This window comes from Chrysemys picta, chromosome 3, assembly GCF_011386835.1.
Source record: "Chrysemys picta bellii isolate R12L10 chromosome 3, ASM1138683v2, whole genome shotgun sequence".
NCBI classification, from domain to species: Eukaryota; Metazoa; Chordata; order Testudines; family Emydidae; genus Chrysemys; species Chrysemys picta.
This window is the reverse complement of record NC_088793.1, coordinates 171,533,936-171,549,773: the sequence shown is the minus strand read 5'-3', so window position 1 is coordinate 171,549,773 and position 15,838 is coordinate 171,533,936. Positions and strand designations below refer to the sequence as shown.

The 15,838-nt window shown below is 43.5% G+C and overlaps 1 long non-coding RNA gene across 1 annotated transcript; it reads right to left on the bottom strand.

The window, feature by feature from the left end:
- Positions 1-7,018: 7,018 nt before the first annotated feature.
- On the bottom strand, positions 7,019-15,244 carry LOC122174175 (uncharacterized). Its single transcript, XR_006175637.2, has 3 exons — positions 15,016-15,244; positions 10,164-10,286; positions 7,019-8,653 (listed from the first exon to the last, which is right to left on the bottom strand). It is a non-coding gene; the product is annotated as an uncharacterized LOC122174175 (long non-coding RNA).
- Between the last annotated feature and the right edge of the window lie 594 nt (positions 15,245-15,838).

Below are 15,838 nucleotides of genomic sequence, written 5' to 3'. Positions count from 1 at the left end.
ATAAGACAATCATCCATGGTCACAAGCCAAATATACAATCCCCAGAATTCAGAAATATACTCTTCAAGTAAGAATCACTCAGAATATTGAGGAATCCACAATTCTGTTTGGCTACTAAGGAGGTGACCATGGACTATAATCTACTAGCATGTTTTTTAAAAAGGGAAGGGGGCAAGGAATACATCCTCAGCCCCTGATCCAGCTGCTTTGCATTTAAAAGGCTCTAGTCCCAACAAGCTTGTAATTTACAAAAGCAATCACACTCCCTCAGTGTTGGTAAGCTTCCAGGATGGTAAGGAGATACTACTGGAGTTATTTTATAAGCCAAAATGTTTGGAAAAGAGTGGCTTGCAATTTGGGGTACCTCTGTTCTGGGGTGCTAAACAGAGATTTCAAAGGGGCCAGATTTGCAGATGGTAGGAGTTCAGCGCTTCCTGAAAACCAGGCCTCTTGATGATATGACAAGTTGGGCACCCAAAGAGCAAAGCACCCAAAATCACTAGCCACTTTTGAAAATCCTGGCTATAACTAGTATTTGTAGTGACCATGTGTTAGGTACTGTCCACATGACCTGGGAAGACACAGCTCTTGCCCTGAAGTGCTTGCACTCCAAGTAGTGAAGCAACATACAGAGGTTAGGGGAGAGGGATAAAACATGCAATCAAAATTTGTACTTTGGATTTGGGAGGAATATGGTGTTTCAAAATAATTGAGTATCAGCTAACCCCAATTGCCACAGTTCCTTGCTAAATTCTTAGAGTGCAAGACACTTGTTCCATCAAACTGCTGTAATTTATACCAGAGGACCAGATCAGCATGTGGTCAGCCCAGAATCTGGGTACCCGAAGATAAGCTTTGTGCCACCTTCGTAACAGCTATAGCTGAAGTAGAACCATATCTCCTGCGCAGCAATTTTTAATATGTCTGTACACACAGTGACCTGATGTTGAAGCATCAGATAATTGCACACTAACAACAGTAGTCAAATCATGTACAAGAATTTATTGACTCCAACGGAGTCCATCTCAGCTGGAAAATTCCCTCACCTGCCAGTACACTGAGCAGCCCATGGCATGCAGGAGCAAAAACATAGTCAGGAAACTCACACTCCCGACTCCTTTTCAGAGCCACTCTAACCAGAGCTTTAAACAACAACTCAAGAGAAGTGAAGAATATGACAAGACTGTAACAATCTCTTGTGCACCAGTTCCTTTCCTTTTCGGAGCATGTGAACTACAGACAAGCACACCTTAGAAAGGCACTTAGCAACAAACTGTTTAAATAGAGCATAACCAAGTTTATTCACCTCCACATAAACTGTGCATGGCAAGAACAGTGCCAAGACATTCTTGTGACGCCTGTAAATATTTATGAAAATCAGAAGCAAAGCAGACTTCTGCCAGCATTCAAAATGCCCACAAATTGCTTGATTAACTGCCACGGGGAAGCTCTGCTGCTGCTGCATTTGTCACCAAGTGCCAGAGAAATGGCAATTTACAGAGACAAGGTCTCACAAGGAAGCCCCAACATCCCACTACAATGAAATGAAGAGTGATTTATTTGGGGGGGGAGTGTTTTCCCTGGGATTACCAGAGGCAACGCAAAATCCAGCATGGCAAGCATCTTGAACTATGTCACACAGGGCTGGCGTGATGAATGGAGGGTTTAATTCAGTTGGCATACGCGCACCTGACCAAACAAAGGCGTGTCCTGCCTGAACCAACTTAGCGTGCTGAAACAGATGCTTTTTCTAAATTTAAATGCATCAGACTGGTATTTAAATATTTTGAACTGCACAATAAAAACTCTGGAAAAGCAACATGAAATGTCTGAGTTAAGCCTTCAAAAAAGCAGGAAATTTAGTGTGAAGGTTGAAAGTCACCCTGTTTCGCTTGTGTGTGGCAGCCCATGCAATATCTGACCAGGTCTGGGCTTCCTTTATGGGTTTGAATGTGGATTTTTTTTTTTAAATCCAATTTGTGTTCAGTCAGAGTATGACCAGGAGGTGAATATGAATCAACAGAAATACCATGAGACTGCTATTTTCACAGCCTTTGCAGTGGAAGGCACACTGGTAACACTAAGTCTTAGTATCGCTCTGTATTGCCAGCAGAAGTGTGCCCAGAATACTGCAAGGAAAGAATTCTAGGTATATTTTGTCCCATGAATTGGGACAAAATATATGGGGGGGAGGGATAGCTCAGTGGTTTGAGCATTGGCCTGCTAAACCCAGGGTTGTGAGTTCAATCCTTGAGGGGGCCACTTAGGGATCTGGGGCAAAATCAGTACTTGGTCCTGCTAGTGAAGGCAGGGGGCTGGACTCGATGACCTTTCAAGGTCCCTTCCAGTTCTAGGAGATGGGATATCTCCATTGTGTGTGTGGAGCTTATCTTGTAGTTCAGCACTGATTCCCAGTGGCAGCTACAGATTATAAAGAAAATAAACATATGGAAGATGTTCTACAGAGACAGAGAACAAGACAAATATGAACAAAAAAAGAATGGAGCAAATTGTATTCTCTAACCCTCATGAAACCCTACTGATGTGGGGGGGCTTGCAGGAAGTTAGAACTTGGTCCAGCAACTCAAATGTGGGAAAGACAATGTGATGAAGAGCTAAAGGGCTTATGTACATGGTGTGGCACTGTGCACAAAAAGGGTGCAGTTTCTAAAGCACATTAACATGTTGTGCACTAATTTGTCTATGTAGCCCCTGCTGGTGCTCACTAGTGCACTTTAATGTAGTATTATGTTGAAGTGCACTAGGGAACTTTTAGTGTGCATCAGCAGAGTCTACATGGACCAAGTAGGGAGTAACACATTAGGGTGCTTTAGAAATCACACCCCTGTAATGCATATTGCCTATACTCCATTTCTTTGCGCATATGTACATGGTGTGGCAGAGAGTTCAGTCAGATTTTAGATGCAGTATTTGTATGCCTTCATATTTAATGATGGTCATATTAGATTAAAAAGTTACATGAGAGACCAAAACCCTAAATCAAGAACACCCTCAAATATTGTGGAAGTTTGGATTCAGCACCAAGTTTGCCAGGCAACTCCTAAAAGGCCAAAACAAAACTCCAGTTCTGAACATCCCAAACTTTCAGAAGTTCAAATCCAGATCTGGATCCCAACTCAGGTCCATCTTCATATTGCACCTGAATGAGATCCTTGGGATGCAGACACAGCCCTGCGTGTGTCTGAAGAGCCCAAAATATCATACTAATCTCCTTACCTTTGTATATGCACTGACCCTTCAGCTTCATGTAATTTTTGGAGCATCTGAATTTGTGACAATTTTTGATGCTACCATAAAAAAGAAAATAAGAATCATACATGAACAGTACCCAGGGCTGATACTAATTGACACTGGAGCAACTCCATTGTTATTTGTGTAAGTGAGGGCAGAATCAGGCCCATAGTCTTAAAAAAGCTCCCTTTAACATTTCGTATGAAAATTACAGTAAAAATAAGGCTGGAGCTGTGAAAATGTCCTCTGACGTTACACCCAGAAACCAGTGCCCATGCCTCTTTGCATGTGAAAAAACAACATTTGCTCTCACAAATTGTAAATATACCTCTAACTACTAGATTTGCATGTCTAAATGTGGACTTTGCATACACAGTTTGAGATCCATTTTGAAAGTTTGGTCCTGACTGGGGCTAGACTGTGACTTTAGACAAAGCCTGGGGCATGGGCAGGGCATAGGAGCACCACACTAGGAATGCTACAGGAGGCGCTGTCACTCAGATACTCCTTAGAGAAACAATTTCCTCCTGGTTCCCCCTTACTCAGGGGAGGGGGAAGCAGTTTGCTGTTGGTCTACAGCAGCAGTAAATTACAAAGCCTCTCACCCAGTTTACACGTGCTCGCCAGTGTATTGGGAGACAGAGTCATGCCTGGTTTTTCTCTGTAGACCTACTCTAGAGGGGGAAGATGTAAATGGGTTTACTCCTGCACACCCACACCCAAGGCTGAGATAGTTGTGAAGAGGCAGAGAAGGTGGTTATTTAGTCCTTCTTACTTCTCTTGCATAGGTATATAATCCAATTCCCCATCCATGGGTGTAATTTTAAGGGGGAGGGGAGGGGACATGGTGGGGGACATAAGGCAGTTCCCCACCTCTCCTCTTCAGGTATGGTCTGAAAATTGGAGAGGAAGGTAGTAGAGCAGGGATCAGCAACCTTCGGCCCGCGGCCCGCGGCCTGCCAGAGTAAGCACCCTGGTGGGCCAGGCCGGTTTGTTTACCTGCCGCCTCCGCAGGTTCGGCCGATCGCAGCTCCCACTGGCTGCAGTTCGCCGCTCCAGGCCAATGGGGGCTGCGGGAAGTGGTGCGGGTTGAGGGATGTGCTGGCCGCCACTTCCCGCAGCCCCCATTGGCCTGGAGCAGCGAACCGCTGCCAGTGGGAGCCGCGATCGGCCAAACCTGCAGACGCGGCAGGTAAACAAACCAGGGTAAACCCCCTGGCGGGCCGAAGGTTGCTGATCCCCGTAGTAGAGGGAGAAGCAAAAAACAGTAAGTGAATGTTCAACACTATCACTTCCACTTCCCTCCCAATCTGCTGATCAGCTGGGTAGGGAGAAGGCAGTTGCAGCCTTCTGCTACAAGGGCCAACTGTCTTGCCTCATGGGCAGGCAAGAAGCTGCTCCCTGGAATGGCTCAGCTGAGGTCCCTGCCTGCCTTCTCCTCCTCCATCTCCCACTCACATCCACCCACCTGCCTGCCTGCCCACCCACCCGCACCCATGAAGAATGCTCAGAGGTTCAAGTTTGGGGGATGGGAAAACACATTCTTGGGGGTGGGAGGTCTTGGATAGACTTCAGGGGAACCCCCAAAAGCTGAGATTTTCTCATAGTCCCATGATTCCAGGACCTGAGGGTTTGAAAAAAATATGCGTCATAAGACTTGTGATAAAATTGTGAGTTAGGCAACATTGGATTTTGGTGGAAGGGAGGGTTTGGGGACAGAGATGGAGGAGACACTGGAGATTTGGAAGGAATGTTTGTAGAGCAGTTGTTTAGGATGTAAGAAGTCAAATTCACGGGGACAGGGGGCTTGCAGCAGTAGGTTTGTGTCTCATTCCACTGGTCCCAACTTATCCCTATGTTTTTTCCATTATGGGTCAGCAATCCTCATTTGATAGCACCAAACAAATTAAAAATCCCTGTAGGAATCTTATTTTAAAACTCACTGTAATTTCTGGGATGTTGTAGAAAAGGGCTATTTCAGATTACCGTGCTGTACCTTTGAGCTTTTTAAAAACAAAAAACAAAAAAAACACATCAGAGAGTGGAAAGCATCTGAGCTTTTTGGAGAAAAAACAGCTTCGAACTCCAAACAAACAGACTCCTTTGCAAAGAGTTGAGTGGGTTTTTTTAAACTATCCCCCATGCTGAGAACATTTGTACAGACCAAGCTTTAGCCATCACCACAATATTTTACAACAGAGTTATTGTGGCACTTTGGAAATAGGAGTTGAGTTTGAAATAATTATGAAGCTCTCCAGCCTAATGGTGTGAACAAAGCTGGTGTAACATGCTGAAGCCAAAATAAAGTGTGTTTATTTACCCAGAACAAAAACAAGTCAGCACCGATTTAAAGACAAAAAATGTTTAGGGTGACCAGATGTCTCGATTTTATAGGGACGGTCCTGATATTTGGGGCTTTTTTTTATATTGGCGCCTATTACCCCCATACTCCTTGTCCTGATTTTTCACACTTTCTATCTGGTAACCCTAAACATCATCTATAGAGTTAACCCTCATTAACTCCCACCATCATTAAAGGGTATCACAATGGCATTCTAATCAGAGTCAAGGATTGGAGTTAACACTTCTTCCTTAGTCTGTTCCTTATAAACAATGGGACAGATTCTCAGTTGGTGTAAACTGATGTCGCTCCTTTGAAGCAAACCCACTGAAATCAATTTACACCAGCTGAGGATCTGGCTCGTTGGGTGTCGTGAGATTTCAAACGGCATGCCAAGTCACACAGCAAGAAATATTTCGTAATTTGTGTCACTATCTCTAGCATGCACCACATTAGGATGTATTTTTAAAAACCTCTCTGAGCATGTATGTTAGAAAAGATGGGGTGCTGTTCATGTATAAACACAAAGTTAGAATTCAGTACAAACTGATGAGCTGGTTCTTCACTGTCTTGAATCTTATGCAGTCATTTACCCCAGTGCAAAGTGAGCACAAAACGCTACCAAATCAGGATGGTGGTATTTTTCACAGGTGTAACTGCACAAGATGCAAGGCAATGGAGAAGGATGCCCTAAATACCCTTCTAATTGAGCTAAATCCATGGCACTTGTTCCAGTCTCATTTACTCAAGTGTAAATCAAGAATAATTCCATTGAGGTAAACCCACTAAGTGAGAGGAGAGTCAGGTTCAAAATTTTCTCATTGACTGCTCACAGTGAAGTTAACTGTGCAGACTATTGCAATAATCACTTAGCTGGGATTATAGACTAGTTAGTAATCCACTGTGTTTAAATTCTACAGGGAACATCTGAACTGAGCTTCCAAGAAATTTTGCAATTTTTGTTCTGTCTCACATGGCTACCAGTTTAGTGGTCTGATGTAATGGGATGCCTCAGGATGCACATAGCTTCTTTCTCCTGTATGCCTCAAAAAAAAAAAAAGGCTGATTTAATTTTTTAAAAACTATTTTAGCTAGAGTGAAATTACTTTCACCCATATATATCCTGCATAATTGACTGTAGCTGGAGAATGTTCAGGGAGTATGTTCTTCTCCCCACACACAATCTAAAGCCATAACATGTGGTTGAAACTCTGCCAGTTTCTTTTACTCTATCCTGTAGTGTAAGAAAATAGTTGCGTAAAGGACCAGAGCAGAAATGAAAAACTGGTCCAAGGTTAAGTGTGAAATCTGCAGCTGATACAGGAAACAAAATGCAAGACCAATACTTGAAACAACATGGCATTCCAGATCTCCATTAGTCCATGGCTGGCTCACTTCTATTAAATAGAAAAAAAATCCCTTTTATTTCTGGTCCACTTCTCAAATGTCTGAAATTAAACTGTTGCACACATTTAGGTAATCATGGGACTCCAAATGAGTTAACAACAAATAATGGCCTACAGTTAATGAGTGGCTTATTTTGGCAAGTCCTTTTGATATCACAGTTACAGTTCACCACATCAAGTGCATATTATATACAGTCAAAAAGCATGGCAAAAAATTAGTAGTTACAAGAGAACGATACATTAGGGAACTAAAAAAAGAGGCACTACTAATAGAATGCCATCCAGTTTCCCCCTTGCAAATGCAAGAGTGCCCAATAGGTTCCAAACAGAAAGTCACTGTCAAGTTCCCAAAATAACATCAACATCAAGGCCTTGCATCACAATCTCCTCTGAGGAGCTGTCTTAGTTAACTTATAGTGACATTTGTGGGCTAGATCTCTGCCTGCCAGAAAAGAAGAGACTGCTATGACCATCTGCTTTTGTTTTTCAGTAGGGGATCAATGCCATTATTGCTATTTTAGAAGGTTAAAGGCAAGGCATGAAATCCTAGCTCCATGGAAGTCAGTGGCAAATTTCCTATTGACTTCAATGGATCCAGGATTTCACCCTAGATTTTTTTAAATTGAAGGTACAATTTTGCACTTATTTACTTGTGAATGCAATTAACATCTCTTGGATATTCAAGTATTCTATTTGGGAGAACAACCTAGGCTCAGTTGTCCAAGCAACATTACACCTATAGGCAGCGCGCGCGCACACACACCCCTAGACCAGATTGAGACTGATCTCAAAGTCAGGCCTTGAAGGTATGAAGTGATTTTATTTTTAAATGGTAATGCAGGAGTATGTGTATTGACTACAAAACTCCTCAATGCCCACTGGCAAGGGGGCTACAAGAACATCCTGTTATGTACATTCTCTTTCAACAAATCATCCTTAGTCTTAAATAAAAGGCCGGGTCACGCTGGTCATTAATATAATTGCGCAATGTATGTACAGATGCCATGTAAAGAGTTATGTATGTTTACTGCAAATGTGTTTTGAACCAAAATGTATGTACACAAAGGCAGCTAAACAGGTTCTTTTTCAGACAATAGATGTTTATTCACCTGTCTCTGCTGGCCTCTAAATTAAGCATTGTAAGCTCTGTAGCTTATTTTCCTGAGTGCTGCTGCCCTGTTGGAGTACAGACAGGGATATAAATAGAAGACAAAGATGACGCCCCTTTATCCTGCACCTAGGAAGTGAATGTGTTTACATTCATGAAAATGTAACTGCCTATGTTAGTGGAAAATGCTGCAAAAGACTGAGTAAGACGAGTCTTCTTTAGACAGGAGGTTAGCCTGTTATATTTAGTCTGTAGAAAGTGTGTATGATTTTGTTTCATATGTAACTTAGTTCCATTATCCTTACTAACTATTTCTTGAATCCTTGATAAAAAAAAAACCTCATTGCTATTTTCACTATAAATATATCTCAGTGCTATGGTCTTATATGAGCTGATCCTGAGTTGAATCATACAAGCTGGTGTGTACACTATTCCTTTGGAGACAGCAGACCTGGTATTTCTGTGAGTGTTCACTGAAGAAGGAGCAGCATACTACAAGGGAACACTTCAAAGGGGTTCAGGAACTGGGGTACACCTATTGTTAACCTGCAAGACAAAATAAAGAATGACAGAACCACCCAAGCACTCTCCTCTGGGCTAACAGGCTGGTGGTGTCAGGGAGCCCACATCCAGTTAAGTATAAGCAGGTATAAGCAAGTCTCACTGGAAACAAGGAGGGTAACAAGGTGACTCACAGTCCTGGGTACTCTGAGAACCATCACAATGCATTGTACAGGAATCCCAAATTTTGTCACTGGGACACAAAGCTAGTTCAGTTATGAGGTAAGAGTGTTCTGTATGCACTCCTGGAATTAGAAGGCCAAATATTCAACTTAAGCCTCAGATTTTTACATATATACTTTTGTATGTGAAACTGATTCCAACTGCAAGAGTAGATGTGCAGTTGTTTACATGACCTTGTAATCAGCCAACTGTCCAAGATGCATGACGGAAGAGTTCATACAGCCAGCTACGTATACAAAAGTATGCAGGCAAAACTGGAGGCTGACCTATCCAGTAGTGGGACTTAAAAGGAGCACGTGCATAGAGTTATTGAGATGCCAGCCAAGCCACATTTAAGTGTCAAGTCCCTTTGGTCAACCACCTTATGGGCATCTCCCTTTATCTTCCCCCAGTTGTGAGTTAAATTGATTATGAAAAATAAGGTTTTCTACATCACTGTAACTGCTCTGGAAGAGCTGGTTTGCATGCTGTGATGTATATCTCCTCATTGCCAGCGCTACAATCTATCAAAGGAGAAATATGGGGTTGGGCTAGACTGGCATGCAACAGGATTCTTTGCATTGGTTTGCCTTTTGGCGAGGCATTAGCAACTTTTTTTTTAAATGAAAGCTTAAACTTCCAGAAACTCAATGTGGCTATGAAAGAAATGGCAGTCTAGTTATGCAGCTCCATCAAGGCAAGAAGAGACATATGAACCTCCTAGTTTATCTCAATGATCTATTAACTCATAAACTTAATGACAATAACATTTTGTATGGCAATATTTCACTATTGATTATCTATTTCACCCCTGATTATTTTAGCAGAGCCATCCAGCAAAGTGGGATCATAGGTGGTATTTGAGGATGGCAATGCCTTTTTTCCCCCCCTCTCTTCACTCTGAACCCTTCCCCTAACTAGTGGAAATAAAAATCTCAGACTAAAACACAGTGCCAGGTTAAAAACTGAAAAAGTGGGGAATAGCAGATTTTGTTTTGGACTACTGTTGAGTGTACATTTACTCCATTCCCTGTGTTGACATCATGACCTAAGAGCCATTCGTTTGCAATGGAAGAATTTCTTACCATGGATACTGAACTGCAGAATCTAATATGAAAATTTAGCAGTTGGAAACTGCAAACCTCTAGAAACTTTCACAGCTAACAGAATTAATGAACAAATAAACTCCTTCTTTTCTCCTGTTTTTGGGAAAGGTTGTAAGCGGGTGGAGAACTGGGAGAGTGCAGAGGGTATATGCAAGTGAGCAGCAGGAGAGAGAAATTGAAGATGTAGTCGGAAATCAGCAACCACTGCACTCAGAAAAACAACTTACCACTGAGAGTCACACCCAGGAAATGAACAGCGGGTTCATCTCAGTGCTCTTAGATCATCCATCCACACATTTTGGAATGAAGACACCAACAATCCCCCTGCACTGAGAGAATGTGACTGATCCCTGTTGGGGGAAATGAATAAGTATTAAGATGGAACATGAAGAATGAAGAGAAAGGGCAGGTCTTGCACTGAAAGCTGACAATTTCTGGAGCGTGCTCAACACATTGTCTTCAAAAGATTCCTTGGTTATTCAGACATACCAGTGCTCATCTCTGAGGAATAGGAACAAAATGCTACCCTACATGTCACACATGAAACCTGGGAAAAGGATGTTATGCACAGATCCCAGCCAGGGATGGAGTCTCCCCCCTTCCACCAGCCTGTGATGTCTCAGCAGATCCACTTTTGTAGAATTGTAGAAGCCCATGTGGTTTGCTCCCTCCACCCCTAGCCAGGCAGAATGGTTGGTGAATGCAAATAGTCACAGATCATTGAGATATGCCCAGGTCCGTTATCAAAACACTACTTCTGAACTGCCACAGATGGCACCACATGCAATTCAGTTCCAAGATCCATAATATTAACCCATAAGAGCACATCGCGTTTAAAAGTCTTGAAATCAGGCACTTGTGGAATTTTGCACCATAACTACATGACACAACCTAGTGGAAATCTATAATCGTCATTAAAAAGATTCACCTTCTGAGGATGACAAAACTCAAGTGAGTTGACAGAGTCTACTTTTCAGCCAACAATAGGCATGAAAAGTTTTATCCTTAAAATTGTTGTGGGCATTAGAGACGGGTGAAAAATCATTCCTGTAGCCTTAATAAGCCATTAATATAGTGCTTTTGCTTTCCAGTTATTTTTAGACATTAACCAATTAGTCTTTATGACACCTCTGTGAATACATATTACTTTCAGTTTACAGATGAAACTAAGGCAGAAGGGTGAAATGCTTTCCCTAAAGCCAGAGGGTGTTTAGGCTTGATCTTAAAGGCTTCATTTGGATCAGGCTTTTAGAGTTCAATTTTCAAAGGGGTTCAGCCTCTGCAATCAGGGGCCAATTCACAAAACTGCTCAGCTCCAATTTAGGCATCAAATCAAGCAGGCTTAATGTACTGGATGCAGAGCTCTGAAAATATGGCCTTTATCTGGCAAGAGAAGACCTGCACTTTTCTGAAAAATCTGGCACCAAATGTGAGTGCTAAGCATTTCAAGGTCTGTCCCTATGTTCCCAAATCACAACTGGAACTCAGGAATTCCTTGATCCTACTTCTATGCTCAGGCCCACAACTGCAGCGTGAATCTTTATTAGGCAGAGATGGGCAGTCTATTAGTAGTAGCAGTAAAGATTTGTGAGCATAACAAGAAGTTCTACCTCTGTATAGCTAAGTCAATCAAGAAAACAAATTGTCCTCTGGCACTTTAAACATCACAATATGTCAGCTTGGAGGGGGGTGAAGGAGGGGTTGTTTTTCTCATCATTACCATTGATGGAAGTGAACCAAAAGAAATAAACCAACAATGTGAAAAACAACCAGTTAGTAATTATTAGCAGACTAATCGGCCCATTGCCTGCAAGGATGGATACAGAGATGACGGCAGCCCATGCATGAGTCATCTCTATTGTATCTTCTGCACATTTAAAGGATTAAAAACATTTTAATATCCCTTAATGCTACATTTATCAGCCCCCAAGTGTGCCCTCCCACAGCTGCTCTTCTTTGCTTCCACCTTTGACCCTTTGCTTGCCCGCTGCTAATGAGTGTCACAATTCACTACTGTTGGTATTGGACAGATGATACAGTTGGTCTGGTAGTGAGAGTTATTGAGGATGACACCAAACAGCAGTGGTTGATTGCCTGTTCATTGCCCAGCCCAGGAGTTGTTGGGTGCCAGAGATTTGGTACCAGCACAGGACTAGTGCTTCTTGATCTACGCTGTCTGCCTATGGATTTCCAGATTGGATGTAAGGGGTTTTGATCTATAAAGCCCTAAATGGCTTGGAATCTTCCTGCTTGGGAGACTGCCTCTCTTCTCATGTCATACTGCCACCGTTGCAATTGGTGGAGGGGAAGGAACTGGATCTTCCAAGTAAAAGAGGGAGGCTGGTGGTAAAGTGTTCCCCATGAGGCCCCCCATCTTTGGAACAAGCTGCTCACCCCCACCCCCGGTCCAGATTTTTAAGGCACACAGTAGAGCACATCTATTTGCATGGGCTGCTGCAGCAGTGGGCTTTTGTGGGGAATCAAAGCTGAGGGACATGAGAGTTTGGTTTTCTGCAAGTTGTTTAACTATATTTGGACAGAGGTGCCTAGAGCCTGGAATAATAAAATGGGGGGAAAGGGTTATTTGTTTAGCTACAATAAATAAAACCACCTTTGCCATTCTTCATGTTCCATCTATGGCCCTGCTCCTCTGAGGGAAAGCATTTCAGGATCCTTACTCACAGAAGCCTGCCAATTGCATTGAAAACACAATAGAAAGAACATAAAGTGTCCCCATATAACAGGGCCCGTGAAGTTGTGGTTGCCTTCTACTTGGTCTCAGTGCCGTCAGTTCCCACTGACCACACAGGGTTGGGCACTAGTAAAGAGACTATTTAGGTAAGCCCTTTTCTAGGATTTTGCTATTGTAAGGAGGAAGATTGTATGGCTAAGGTTGTAGGGCTGGGACTCTGACTCCAGAGACCTGGTTTCAATTGCTGGGGAGAGACTGTTTCCTGAAGCCTCAGTTCCCAGGCTGCAAAATGGGGGTGCTTGCTCTGCCCTTGCTCACAGGGTGTTGTGAGACAGCATATTGAAGATTGTGAGGTGCTCCATTACTACGAGGGCCACGCTGTATTTAATGCTGACAGAAGTAAAGGACCCCTCCATTCACTTAGGTCTTCTAGCTCCTTGGGAAATTCAACACTGCCGATCACAAACAGGGTACAGCTAGACCAGGGGTCGGAAACCTTTCAGAAGTGGTGTGCCGAGTCTTCATTTATTCACTCTAATTTAAGATTTTGCGTGCCAGTCATACATTTTAACATTTTTAGAAGGTCTCTTTCTATAAGTCTAATATATAACTGAGGGCTAGTCTACACTACCCACCCGGATCGGCGGGTAGAAATCGATCTCTAGGGGATCGATTTATCGCATCTCATCTAGATGGATAAATCGATCCCTGAATCGACGCGTGTAGTCCCACCTCATCAGGAGGAGTAAGTGCCGTCGACGGGGGAGCCGCGGCGGTCGATTTGCCACCGTCCTCACAGCGGGGTAAGTCGAAAAGGATACGTCGAATTCAGCTATGCTATTTGCGTAGCTGAATTTGCGTATCTTAAATCGATTCCCCCCCCCTCCGTGTAGACCTAGCCTAAACTATTGTTGTATGTAAATTAAATAAGGTTTTTAAAATGTTTAAGACACTTCATTTAAAATTAAATTAAAATGCAGAGCCCCCAGCACGGTGGCCAGGACCCGGGCACTGTGAGTGCTACTGAAAATCAGCTCATGTGCCGTCTTTGGCACACATCCCATAGGTTGCCTACTCCTGAGCTAGTCTATGAAAGTGCTACAGGAACATCCATTAGAACTACGGCCTCCTGCTCTGATCCCCCCGCAATCCATAACACCAGCAGCAATTCCAGTTTTGCTAAGTGAAAAGAACTCTGGCATGAGAAATCAGGTTTATGTCATAAGACAGAAATCACAAGAGTGATACTTAATTTTTCAACTCAGACAGAAGAGTCACTAGACATAGTGCATCTTTACACAAAAGCATGCACTACAGAAAAAGCCAGGATTACACAAACACGTGACCAAGATTGCATGCATAATTGCAGTATTTGCGCTCATGCAATTAATGAAATATAGATCTAAGTATTTAAAGACTAATGCCATACATTTTTCCTTTTTGCCCTAAATATCTAGAACCACAGTTTGGTCCTTAGCCACTGGCCTTGTAGGGAGTGGTGCTGAAGGGGAGCCAAGCTAGAGAATTTGCCTTAAGAAGCACAATCTCTCCCCAAGCTCCCTGTCATGCAATAGGAGAGTGAACATTGTAGTGTGAGTGGAGCACCGTGCTTTCCCAGGAGCATCTGCCCCACTCAATGGGCGGGGGGGAAGGAAATCAAATCAGCCCATGTATTGCTGCAGCACCTAGGGATCCCAGTCATGGATCAGGGCCCCATTGTGCTAGGTACTGCACAAGCAGATGGTCCCTTCCCCAAAGAGCTTCAAGTCTTGCACTCTTGTGGACTACTCCCTCATACCAATCCCATTCTCCACTGATCCTTGCAGAGGGAGTCCAATAGTGTGCCATAAATATCATCCCTCCTTGCATGCATGTTATCCTGGTAGCCACAAGTGTGTTAGCATGAATACTGTATACTGCAATGCAGAGGCGACATGGGGAGGGAGGGCACGCGGGTTCGTGTGCCCCAACAAATTTGCTGCTTGGCTGGTACAGACCATACACTCATGGATTGAGCATGCTCAGTAACACTGCTGAAGCCGGCTGCCCTCATTCTGCCGCCGCCCCCCACTATGGCACAGGTCATCTCTGCTGCCATGTCAGACTAAAACCCGTGTGTAAAAATAGCCTCTATTTAGTGTCCCTTTTCCTGAAAGGGTCTAAAGAGATTTCCACACTGAATATAGTCACCACACTACATACAGGAATTTCATCCTCCATTACCAAAATGGAACCATCTCCAAAGTGCTATGCAATTGTGACAGTACACGGCACCCCTGGGCCACAGTTTAGGAAGGAAGGAGCTAAAGAGAAAAGATGCCACTGACAGAGTCACACATTTGCTAGGTGTTCCCCACCCAATGCTGACTCAGCCCAACTCCGCTTACCTTATGATAGCAGCTCTCATAGGCTATCATCTTGGCTTCTGCTGTTTATTCCCCTTTTCAGGAATTTATGGCAATGTTTTGTTTACAATGAAAATAAATCTCCCATACATAGGGCCTGTCTTAGTTATCCTCCCACATCAACACTTCACTAGACTGATACCAGATTGTTCGGTTAGCTCTTCTGGAGAGGCATAAAGTCAGATGTCTGTGCCTAAGGGAAAGGACTTTGTATAAGCTGTTGATCACAATTTCAAAAGACTTTTCCCAGCACATGTTTTCAAAGTCCAGCTGAGCAGTCAGCAAGACCTGAGATACAAAACTGAAAAGTGCCCAGCCAGCATGTATGGTGCAGTGAGTTAGACTATGCCCCTTTGGGCACAACCAAGGGCAGAGATGGTGCTGAGCTCCAATATTCCAGAGGAAGATGCAGGAGGGCTTGCCCCTGTGGCATGCACAGTCTCTTCCCCAGCTGCCTGGTACACGTGGGAAGTGTGTACAATGCATCCATCCCTACCCCTTTTGGTTGGTTTGACCTCCATGGGAGCAGAGAAAGAGCTATACCTGGCCTTTGCGTAGAGTATGCAAAGGGTATGGAGGCTCCTTGTGCCCTCTTCGCACATGCATGTGCATGTATGCACACGCACCCACCATGTACTTGTGCAAGGGTCAGGAATAACATGTCCTAGAATACTCAGGCAAACTGTTGCCAGCCCAAGCAATCGATGGGCTCAAAGCAAAATCCCAGACTGGAACAGCTCTGAGGTTTGGGGACATTTGGTGGCCCTGATCTCCACCTCCAGCTCGAAGACGATATTTGAAGCAT